The 10,139-nt window shown below is 42.1% G+C and overlaps 2 long non-coding RNA genes across 2 annotated transcripts in view; one reads left to right on the top strand and one right to left on the bottom strand.

Moving 5' to 3' along the window:
* LOC144218140 (uncharacterized) overlaps positions 1–4,374 on the top strand; it is a 10,970-nt gene extending 6,596 nt beyond the window's left edge. The window contains exon 2 of the long non-coding RNA XR_013331060.1: positions 4,002–4,374. This is a non-coding gene — a long non-coding RNA (uncharacterized LOC144218140). The remainder of the gene's footprint in view (positions 1–4,001) is intronic.
* A 301-nt stretch (positions 4,375–4,675) lies between these two features.
* Positions 4,676–10,070, bottom strand: LOC144218141 (uncharacterized). The gene is made up of 3 exons (XR_013331061.1): positions 9,877–10,070; positions 7,826–7,943; positions 4,676–4,882 (listed from the first exon to the last, which is right to left on the bottom strand). It is a non-coding gene; the product is annotated as an uncharacterized LOC144218141 (long non-coding RNA).
* Positions 10,071–10,139: the final 69 nt, after the last annotated feature.

Here is a 10,139-nt window from a genome sequence, read left to right as displayed (position 1 = left end):
ATAATCTTTATAATCATTATTATATATAAAAATAGATATGCACTTTTCTATATGTATGTCACAATAAAAATTGTTCTCATTGTTGAAAACTTGGAAATCAAGTGTTTTGTTTTATTAAAGAGGAAGAGCACTGAAGTATTTCTGCCACCTAAGCTTTGTAAATGGTAGTTTTTTAGGTGGGAGAAAAAGGAATATCTGTTAAATCATTGTTAATCAAACCTTTTGCCTTTTGTTGGAAGAAACAGAAACTCTGAGAAGTCACCAGCAGGTGGTGCAATGAAACAAGACTTAATCTTGTAGTCTAAAAAGCAAACCAAAACAAAACCATGAAAAGCAGTCAACACTCCACCTGGCCACTGGAAAACATTTCTTGTGAGTTTCCTGCTATCTACAATCTTCCTCCAGTATCTTTCATCATCCAAAAGAATCTGATACTTATGGCTTCACTGGGGAACAGTCAGACCATTTGAATAAAGAGAAAAACATAGAAATTCCATGGTTTCTCTCTTTAGTTTCTACCGAGGGCCTTCAAAATAATAGGATCAGCTGGGACTCATATAGGGGTTTTGTGTCTGAAAAAAAAATAGTAATAAATACATTCCTCAAATATTATTAGATGGCTTTTGGCTTTCGAGGTAAATTAGGAACTGTTCAGTTTCTAAACCTTTATCAAGCACTTCCTTCCACTCATCTCTGTCTGATAACAGCCATTGGAGGTTGGGGGAAATTTCACTAGAAAATTAGTTAGTAATAGAATAAAAAGAAAAAACATTTTAATCTGGAGACTAAGCCAAAAAAGGGATCACGCTGGTCATCATCCCTTTCATCAAGATACATTTTTCTTAAGTTTATGTATTTATTTTGAGAGAGAGAGAGAGAGCATGAGTGGAGGAGGGATAGAGAAAGAGGGAGAGAGAATCCCAAGCAGGCTCTGCATTGTCAGCATGGAGCATGATGCGGGGCTTGAACTCACAAATCATGAGATCACGACCTGAGCTGAAGTCAAGAGTCGGATGCTTAACTGACTGAGCCATCCTGGCACCCCCTCAAGATATGTTTCTTTGGGGCAAGGTGGGCATCAGGACTGGGAGAGGATGGTGTTGGCAATGGGAGATTGCTTCCACCTGAGGAGGAATGATCGGGTAAGTAACTACGATTGGTTACATGTGAGGAGCAATGGTCTGATAAGTAACTGTGCTAAGGAAAATGGGAGCCAGGTTTCTCACTGTCGGAAGAGGGAGTTGGGAATATGGAAAAGGGAGAAAGCTAGCATCAACCTGTAGGGTAGAATTGGATATTGGTGTGGGGTCATGGTTTTCCATATTAAAGATAGAGTTATAGATAAAAGGGCAAATGGGCACAAATGTATATTTGTGTACATATGTACACCCAAACATACGGTCCCTAGATCTGTCCTCAGAGAGAGCTGGCAGTAGTGACATCACATCTAGTACCTGGAACTTGGTTTCCAGATACCATTCTCCACTAAAAAGGACCCAGAATAGTTGGAGAAATGGCTGATTCCAGAGTCCGAGCAGGGAAAGTACAAGAGGTGCTTAGAATATCTTTGTGTCAAAAAACTAAGAAAATACTCAAAGCATGTGAGGACCTATTGCAAGGACACAGAAGTCAGCTAAAGTACCAAGGAAGAAGAATACCTTTCCAGTAGAGAAGCTGAGAAAACACTACCTTAATGAAGCAAAGTGAATGCTGTAATGGGGTATGTTGAGATTCTAGACAAGCTGATGAACTGCAATGAGAACACAGCCTCGCTTCTGTGGCAGTCCTAAACTAAGATGCCTAACCTCAGTGTAATTATGATGACATATTAGGCAAACCCTAGCTGAGGATATATAACCATCCTGTCCTCTTTAGAAATATCAAGATTGGGGTACCTGGGTGGCTCAGTTGGTTAAGCATCCGACTTCGGCTCAGGTCATAATCTTACAGTTTGTGGGTTCGAGCCCCGCGTCGGGCTCTGTGCTGACAGCTAGCTCAGCCTGGAGACTGCTTCAGAGTCTGTGTCTCCCTCTCTCTCTGACCCTCCCCTGCTCATGCTGTCACTATCTCTCTCTCAAAAACAAATAGAAAACATTAGAAAAAGTTAAAAAATAGAAATATCAAGATAAGGAAGACCAAGATGGAGGAAGTGTCCCATATGAAAGGAGACTAGACGCAGGCAGCCAAACACAGCAGGTATTTGGATCCTTGCTATAAAGGGCACTATTGTCACTATTCATAAACTTGAATGGGGTCTGAGCATTAGAGGGCAGTGATAGATCAGTCTTAATTTCTTGATTTCAGTGATTGTGCTGTTCTGAAACTGCAGTGAATGTTCATTTTTGAGAGAGAGAGAGACAGAGCATGAGCAGGGGTGGGGCAGAGAGGGTGTCACAGAATCTGAGGCAGGCTCCAAGTTGTCAGCACAGAGCTGGACACGGGGGTTAAACTCACAAACCGTGAAATTATGACCTCAGCTGAAGTCAGACACTTAACCAACTGAGCCACCCAGGTGTCTCGAGGAAAATGTTCTTGATTGTGGGAAATGTTCACTAAAGTATTCAGGAGTGATGGGGCAAAGCAGATCAGCAATCTATGCTCAAATGGGCCCCCCCCCCAAAAAAGTTCTTTGTACTGTACTTGAAGCTTTTCCTTAAGTTTGAGATTGTTGAGTAAGTTAAACATTTTTATATAGAAGTATAATCAACAGAAAGGGAAAAAATATTTGCAGTTGTGTACATAATAAGGGAATTATATCCAGAATATATAAAGAACCCTTACAACTCAACAATTAAAAGGGAAATAATCCCATTTTAAAATGAGCAAAAGATTAGAATAGACATTCTCCAAAAGAAGATATACAAGTGGTCAATAAACACATTAAAAGACACTCAACATTTTTAGCGATTAGGAAAACACAAAAAGCCACAGTGAGATACACTTCATACAAAACTGCAAGAATGGCTAAAATGACAGTCAATAACAAGTGTTGACAAGGATGTAGGGAAATTGGAGCCTCTGTTCATTGCCAGTGAGGGTGTGAAATGATGCTGCCACTTTGGAAAATGGTTTGGCAGTGCCTCAGAATGTTAAAAACAGTTGCCATCTGACTCCTCAATTCCACTCCTTGCTAATACCAAAAGTAAGGAAAAGACATGGAATGGATGGGTGGCTCTGTCAGTTAAGCATCCGACTTGGGATCAGGTCATGATTTCACGAGTTTGAGCCCAGAGTTGGGTTCTGCACTGTCAGTACTTGGGAGTCCCTTTCTCTCCCTCTCTCTTTCTGCCTCTCCCACTCATGCGCTCTCGCTCTCTCTCTCTCTCAAAAAAAAAAAAAACCTTTAAAATGTGGCCTAGTCACCTTAAAAAAAAAAAATTAAATAAATAAAGTGTGGCCTAGTCAAACTGACATACGAAATTAACCATCACAATATTTCAATAAAACTATTATTAAAACAACATATGGGGCGCCTGGCTGGCTCAGTTGGTGGAGCATGTGACTCTTGACCTTGGGGTTGTGAATTCGAGTCCCATGCTGGGTGTAGGGATTACTTAACAACAATATATATGACTCTTCAAAACCATCAAGGTCATGGGGTGCCTGGGTGGCTCAGTCAGTTAAGCGTCCGACTTCGGCTCAGGTCATGATCTCATGGTTCGTGGGTTCGAGCCCTGCGTCGGGCTCTGTGCTGACAGCTAGCTCAGAGCCTGGAGCTTGTTTCAGATTCTGTGTCTCCCTCTCTCTCTGACCCTCCCCTGCTCACACTGTCTCTCTCTCTTTCAGAAATAAATAAAACATTAAAAAAAATTTAAAAAAACAAAACAAAACAAAAAACCATCAAGGTCATGAAAACCAAGGAAGCACTGAGATACTATCATAGAGGAGAGAAGACCCTGAGGACATGATGCCTAAATGCAACATCAGGTTGAATTCTGGAACAGAAAAAGGACATCAATGGAAAAACGAAAAATCTGAATAAAGTCTGAAGGTTAGCNCAGAAATAAATAAAACATTTAAAAAAATTTAAAAAAACAAAACAAAACAAAAAACCGTCAAGGTCATGAAAACCAAGGAAGCACTGAGATACTATCATAGAGGAGAGAAGACCCTGAGGACATGATGCCTAAATGCAACATCAGGTTGAATTCTGGAACAGAAAAAGGACATCAATGGAAAAACGAAAAATCTGAATAAAGTCTGCAGGTTAGCTTATAATAATATGCCTGTGTTAATTTCTTGGTTTTGATAAGGGTTTCATGATTATGTGAATTGTTAGCAAGAGGGAAAACTGAGTGAAGAACTCTTTGTACTATCTTTGCAGCTTTGTAAATCTAAAATTATACCAAAATAAAGTGTTTATTTATTTTTTAAGGTTTTTTTTTTGGTTTTATTTAATTTTGAGACAGAGACAGAGCATGAGTGGGGGAGGGGCAGAGAGAGAGGGAGACATAGAATCTGAAACAGGCTCCAGATTCTGAGCTGTCAGCACAAAACCTGATGTAGGGCTTGAACCCACAAACCGTGAGATCATGACCTGAGCTGAAGTCGGACACTTAACTGACTGAGCCACCCAGGCACCCCTAAAATGTTTATTTTTAAATCTATTATTTATTTCTTTTAAGGTTTAATTTTTTTAAAAAACCCAAATATATAGTCAGTGCTTTCTGGTACTCACATAGTTTTGGGCACTTTATTTACATCAATGCATTAATCCTCACAACAGTCCTGGGAGAGCAGCCCCGAGATCATAGAGAAGATGAATTATGGACTCAAGGTCATGCATCTGGCAAATGGGAAAGCTGGGATTTGAACTTATGTTTATCTGACTGGGCCAAATCACACCGCCATCCAGCTTCAGGACTTACAGCCCCAGGTAGATCTAGTAATGCAAATAAATAACTGAATAAGGACAGAAAGAGCATTTGGTATCTGAAGAGTTAACATTAAAGAAATGTAATTTAATACGAATGCTTGCTGTTTACATTATAAACCTGTGAACAGAAAGATAGGGGCTTAAAATATCAAACAGCTGACAAACATTTTGGGGAAAAAAATCCCATCAATTTATGTAATTGACTCTTATACTAAATTCACCCATTCTTTTTCAGGGTGCACGAATGACCGTGTAGCTTTAATAAATATATACACATTATTTTGGGCTCTACCTTTTTTTTTATGTTTATTTATTTTTGAGAGAGACAGAAACAGAGCACAAGCTGGGAAGGGGCAGAGGGAGAGAGGGAGACCCAGAATCCAAAGCAAGCTCTAGGCTCTGAGCTGTCAGCACAGAGCCTGAGGAGGGGCTCAAACTCATAAACCGCGAGATCATGACCTAAGCGAAAGTCGGACGCTTAACCGACTAAGCCACCCAGGCGCCCCTATGTTTATTTAGAGAGAGACAGAAACAGAGCACGAGCTGGGAAGGGGCAGAGGGAGAGAGGGAGACCCAGAATCCGAAGCAGGCTCTAGGCTCTGAGCTGTCAGCACAGAGCCTGAGGAGGGGCTCAAACTCATAAACCGCATCCGAAGCAGGCTCTAGGCTCTGAGCTGTCAGCTCAGAGCCTGAGGAGGGGCTCAAACTCATAAACCGCGGGATCATGACCTGAGCTGAAGTTGGACATGTAACTGACTGAGCCACCCAGGTGACCCTGCTGGGCTATACTTTTTTTTTTTTACTTATCACGATTTAATATATCTGTTTATACAGGCATTCATTTAGTCCCATAGTGATCATTTCAACAGCTATATAGTATTGAATGAGCTAGATATAGCTTACTTCACCGTTTCTCTGTTGTGGGGCATTTGGGATGTTTCCAGTGTGTGGCTGATCTAAAAAGTGCTGCCAGAAACATCTTTGCACAAGTTGCTTGTTAAAATCTTTGGGACTATTTTGAGCAAGGGCATTTGTGCAAAGCAGATGAAGGAAAATTCCCTGGAATTTTCAGTTCTCCTTCGACTTTTTTTTAGAATTAGCTCTTGGCGTCTTGTAATGTGTACATAACACAGCTACCAGTAGCTGGATGATCTTGGGTAAGTTCCTTCACTGCTCTGCAACTTGGACTCTTGATATTTAAAATATAGTCCCCAGACCAGTGATATTGGCTGAGAGCTCATAGAATTACAGGCTTTCTGGCCCTTCCTAGAAACTACTGAATCAGAATCTGTTTAACAAGATCTTCAAAAGGTGGTTCTTGATCATATAAAAGTTGAAGAAATTGGGGTGCCTGGGTGGCTCAGTTAGTTAAGCGTCCGACTTTTGGTTTTGGCTCAGGTCATGATCTCATGGTTCGTGAGATCAAGCCCCGGATAGGCTCTGTGCTGACAGCACAGACACTGCTTGGGATTCTCTTCCTCTCTCTCTGCCCTTCCCCCAGTCATGCATTCTCTCTCTCTCTCTCTAAATAAATAAATATATTTTTTTAAGTTGGAGAAACTGTCTTAGAATACTCACCTGTCAAACAGGGAGAATAGAAGTCCTTCCTCAAGGCTGCTGTGAAGACTTAATGCATTAATGCATATACATAAAGTGTATACAAGAGCACTAGGCACAAAATGAGTGCTTGCTATGTGTTTGCTACTTTTATGACTCTTCCCAGCTGCTTGTACAAAGTCTCAGACTGGCAGGTTCCTATGTAGAGTGTCTTAAAGAGAACCAATAGGAGAGATTTCCCCTTGGTTTGTGTGAGCAACGGTGAGGAGGATAACACACTTTCTTACCCTCATGATCGAAGTCCCTAAGAAGAGCCAAATCTAATCCCAGGGAGCTGATGAGTGAGTCTGAAAGCACTTTGGGCAGGAACCAGGACAGGGTGGCATTCAGGTAAGATCTGATACTGCTGGCACCCACTGGCTACACCAGTTGGGGTGGCCAGCCCCTGCCATCTACAAAAGGGCTTGTGAATTATGCATACTCAGTCCTGACCCCACAGAGAGGACAGTCACTTAGATTTGCAGCCTGACTGCTGGCCAGCCTGCAGATAAGGTGCATCTGCCCACATCTCCCTGGGGGGCAGGGCCAGCCTCTCCTGCCCACAGGCAGCCTCCGGCAAACGGACCTGCTTGGATTGAGTAATTGCAAGCAGAAGTGAAAGGGCATCTTCCCCAGTTCTCTACTTGGTGACACTTTACTCATCCTTCAGAGCCCTGTGTTTCCTTTTTGATTCCACTAATCCCAGTTAAATAAACCTTTTTCTGTTGTTGTTGTTGTTGTTACCATTTAAGTGACTTATATGGTTTTGCAATCCTCATGACATATCAGGAGTCTCAAATTCAAATGTCTCTGAGGACTACAGCTCATAAAAATACATGAAGTAGTCTGGGGCAATATAGTTGAGAATGGAGAGGACTGTAGCCTCTGGCCAGCCCACTGTGAAGGGGAAGTTATCTTTATTCTGTTCCAGCCCATTGCCATGCAGGAATGTGAGCCCAGTATGACCAGATTTTCCCTTTTTTTCAAAGAAAAGTTAGGATTTTAGGGGTGCCTGTCTGGCTCAGTTGGTAGAGTCTGCGACTCTTTTTGTTAAAATTATTTTTATTTATTTGNGACTGAGCCACCCAGCTGCCCCAAGTCTGTGACTCTTGATCTTGAGGTTGTAAATTTGAGCCCCAAGTTGGGCATGGAGATTACTCTAAAAGATTAAATTAAATTTAAATGTTTAGATTTTAATGTAAAATCAACTTTATCTTAATTTAAAAAATAACATAAATGTTTATAGTGACTTTATTCATAATCAACCCAAGCTGTAAACAACACAAAGGTCCCTCAATCAGTGAATGGATAAGAAATGGATAAACAACTGATCATACAATGAAATATACTCACCAGAAGGGGAAAAAAAATGAAGTATTGGTGCACACAGTAATCACTGGATCCCAAATCCATTATGCTCACTTCACTTCTGACTTAGGTAGAGTAACACAGCCCAGATATACTTTCTCACCTGAAACAACCAAAAATGAGGAAAATATATATGATGTGATGTTTTTCTTTCAATACATTGGACATCAGTCAACAGACAATAGTGGTCACTGAGAGACAGGAAACAAATTGTAGGGGTTATTCCTACCATTACCTCACTTATGGTCTTGAGAGAGTTTCTAGGTCATGCTGCAGGAAAGGGGACCCCTGGTGAAGCCTGGTAGACCCCCAGAGTTGAGAAGATAGAGCTAAGAGTCCAGGAGGACCAAGGAGGTAGGAATTCTAGAGAGGAAACAGGTACACACAGAGAATCCAGAGGCCCACCAAACCCCTTCCAGCAGTCAGCTTGCTTGTCAACCTGCATGTAAGGACAGCTACCTGAGGCCGTGGAAGGAACCACCTGAAATGATCAGAGTTTATTCCTTCAACAGATATTTATTAAGAGCCTACTATGTCCCAAGTTCTGGGGATACAATGATGACCATGACAAAGACAAGATCCCTGAGATCTTGTGCAGATTATATACCCATGGAGGTATATACCCATACAACCAACCAATATGTAGACAAACACTTTTATGAAGGAAATAAGGCAGGTGACCTATGAATCACTGGGAGGAGGCATGAAGCTGGATATTCAAGAAAGGTCTTTTTTCAAAGGTGTTGTTACAGTTTAAGTTGTATCCCCCAGAAAGGTATGTTAAAGTTCTAATACGCACTACCTCAGAACGTGATCTTATTTGGAAACAGTCTTTGTAGATGTAATTAGTTAAGCTTAGATGAAGTCATTCTGGGGGGGGGTGACCTTTAAATCTAATAAGATAGGTGTCCTTAGAGGAGTCGCTGTGTGGCTCAGTCATTTGAGCATCTCACTCTTGATTTGGGCTCAGGGATGATCTCATGTTTTGTGAGATTGAGCCCCATGTCAGGCTCTGAGCTATCAGCAGAGTTGGGGATTCTCCCTCTCTGTCCCTCCCCAACTCGTGCGTGCTCTCTCTCAAAAATAAATATATATAAAAAAAGATTGGGGTCCTTAGGACAGGACACACAGGGAAGAAGGTCATGTAACAACAGAGGCAGAGAATGGAGAAATGAAGCTGCAAGGCAAGGTATGCTAAGGATTGAGTGCCACCACAAGCCAGAAAAAAAGCAAGGAAAGATTTTACACAGTTAGAGCATGTCTTTGGTGACACCCTGATTTCACACTTCTAAGCCTCCAGAACTGTGAGAGAATATATTTCTATTGTTTAAGCCACTCAGTTGGTGGTATTTAAACAGCGCACTTTGTGGTTAAGGCAGCCCTAGGGAAATTTTTTCAATATTTATTTATTTTGAGAGCAAGAGTGAGTGGGGAGGGGCAAAGAGAGGGAGAGAGAATCCCAAGCAGGCTCTGAACTGACAGCACAGAGCCTGTCACTGGGCGAGATACCACAAACCTTGATCTCATGACCTGAACTGAAATCAAGAGTCCAACGCTTAACAGGCTAAGCCACCCAGGTGCCCTGAATTTTTTTTTTAATTTAAGTAGGCTGGGTGACCAATGTGGGGCTTGAGCTCATAACCCTGAGATCAAGAGTTGCATGCTCTATGGATTGATCCAGCCAGGTGCCACCATAGCCCTAGGAAATTAATACAGGTGTCATTAAACTAAGGCTTGAATGAAGAGAAAAAGGTAACCATGTGAAGATTTAGAGGGAATGTTCCATGCAAGGGCAGGAAGAGGGAAAAAAATGGCGGGAAGTACTGTTCCAGGGAGGTGAGATAGGAGATGTGACTGGGAAGATAGGCAAGGATAGATCTTGTAGGACCAAGCAGGGGAGGGGATGTAATTGTGTCATTGGAGCGACAGAAACAGCTGTCAAAAGAGTCACCCAGAATCTTAGAGGGCAGGAACCTAGGACGAATTAGTTGCAGTAAATAATGACACTGAGCCCTCTCTGCCCTTCCCCGCCTTGCCTGGCGACCTTGCTGGATGGTCAATGTCAGTTCTAGCATTCCATGCCGTTGTCTTTGGCTCTGGTCAGGCGAGGTGGCGAGCTTTCACCTCCCCCACATCTTCCTCCCTCTCGACTCCAGACACCCCAAATAAACACAATCTAAGTAAAATCAGACGGCAACTGCGGTTTGCGAACAAGTTCCCCGGCCCCAACTAGGAGAGATTCTGGAAACGCAGAAGCATTCTCAAGGGGGCAGCAAAAGACCCTACCAAGACCTGCAAA

This window comes from Crocuta crocuta, unplaced genomic scaffold (assembly GCF_008692635.1).
Source record: "Crocuta crocuta isolate KB4526 unplaced genomic scaffold, BGI_CrCroc_1.0 scaffold29, whole genome shotgun sequence".
Lineage (NCBI taxonomy): Eukaryota > Metazoa > Chordata > Mammalia > Carnivora > Hyaenidae > Crocuta > Crocuta crocuta.
This window is presented reverse-complemented; position numbering and strand designations above follow the sequence as displayed.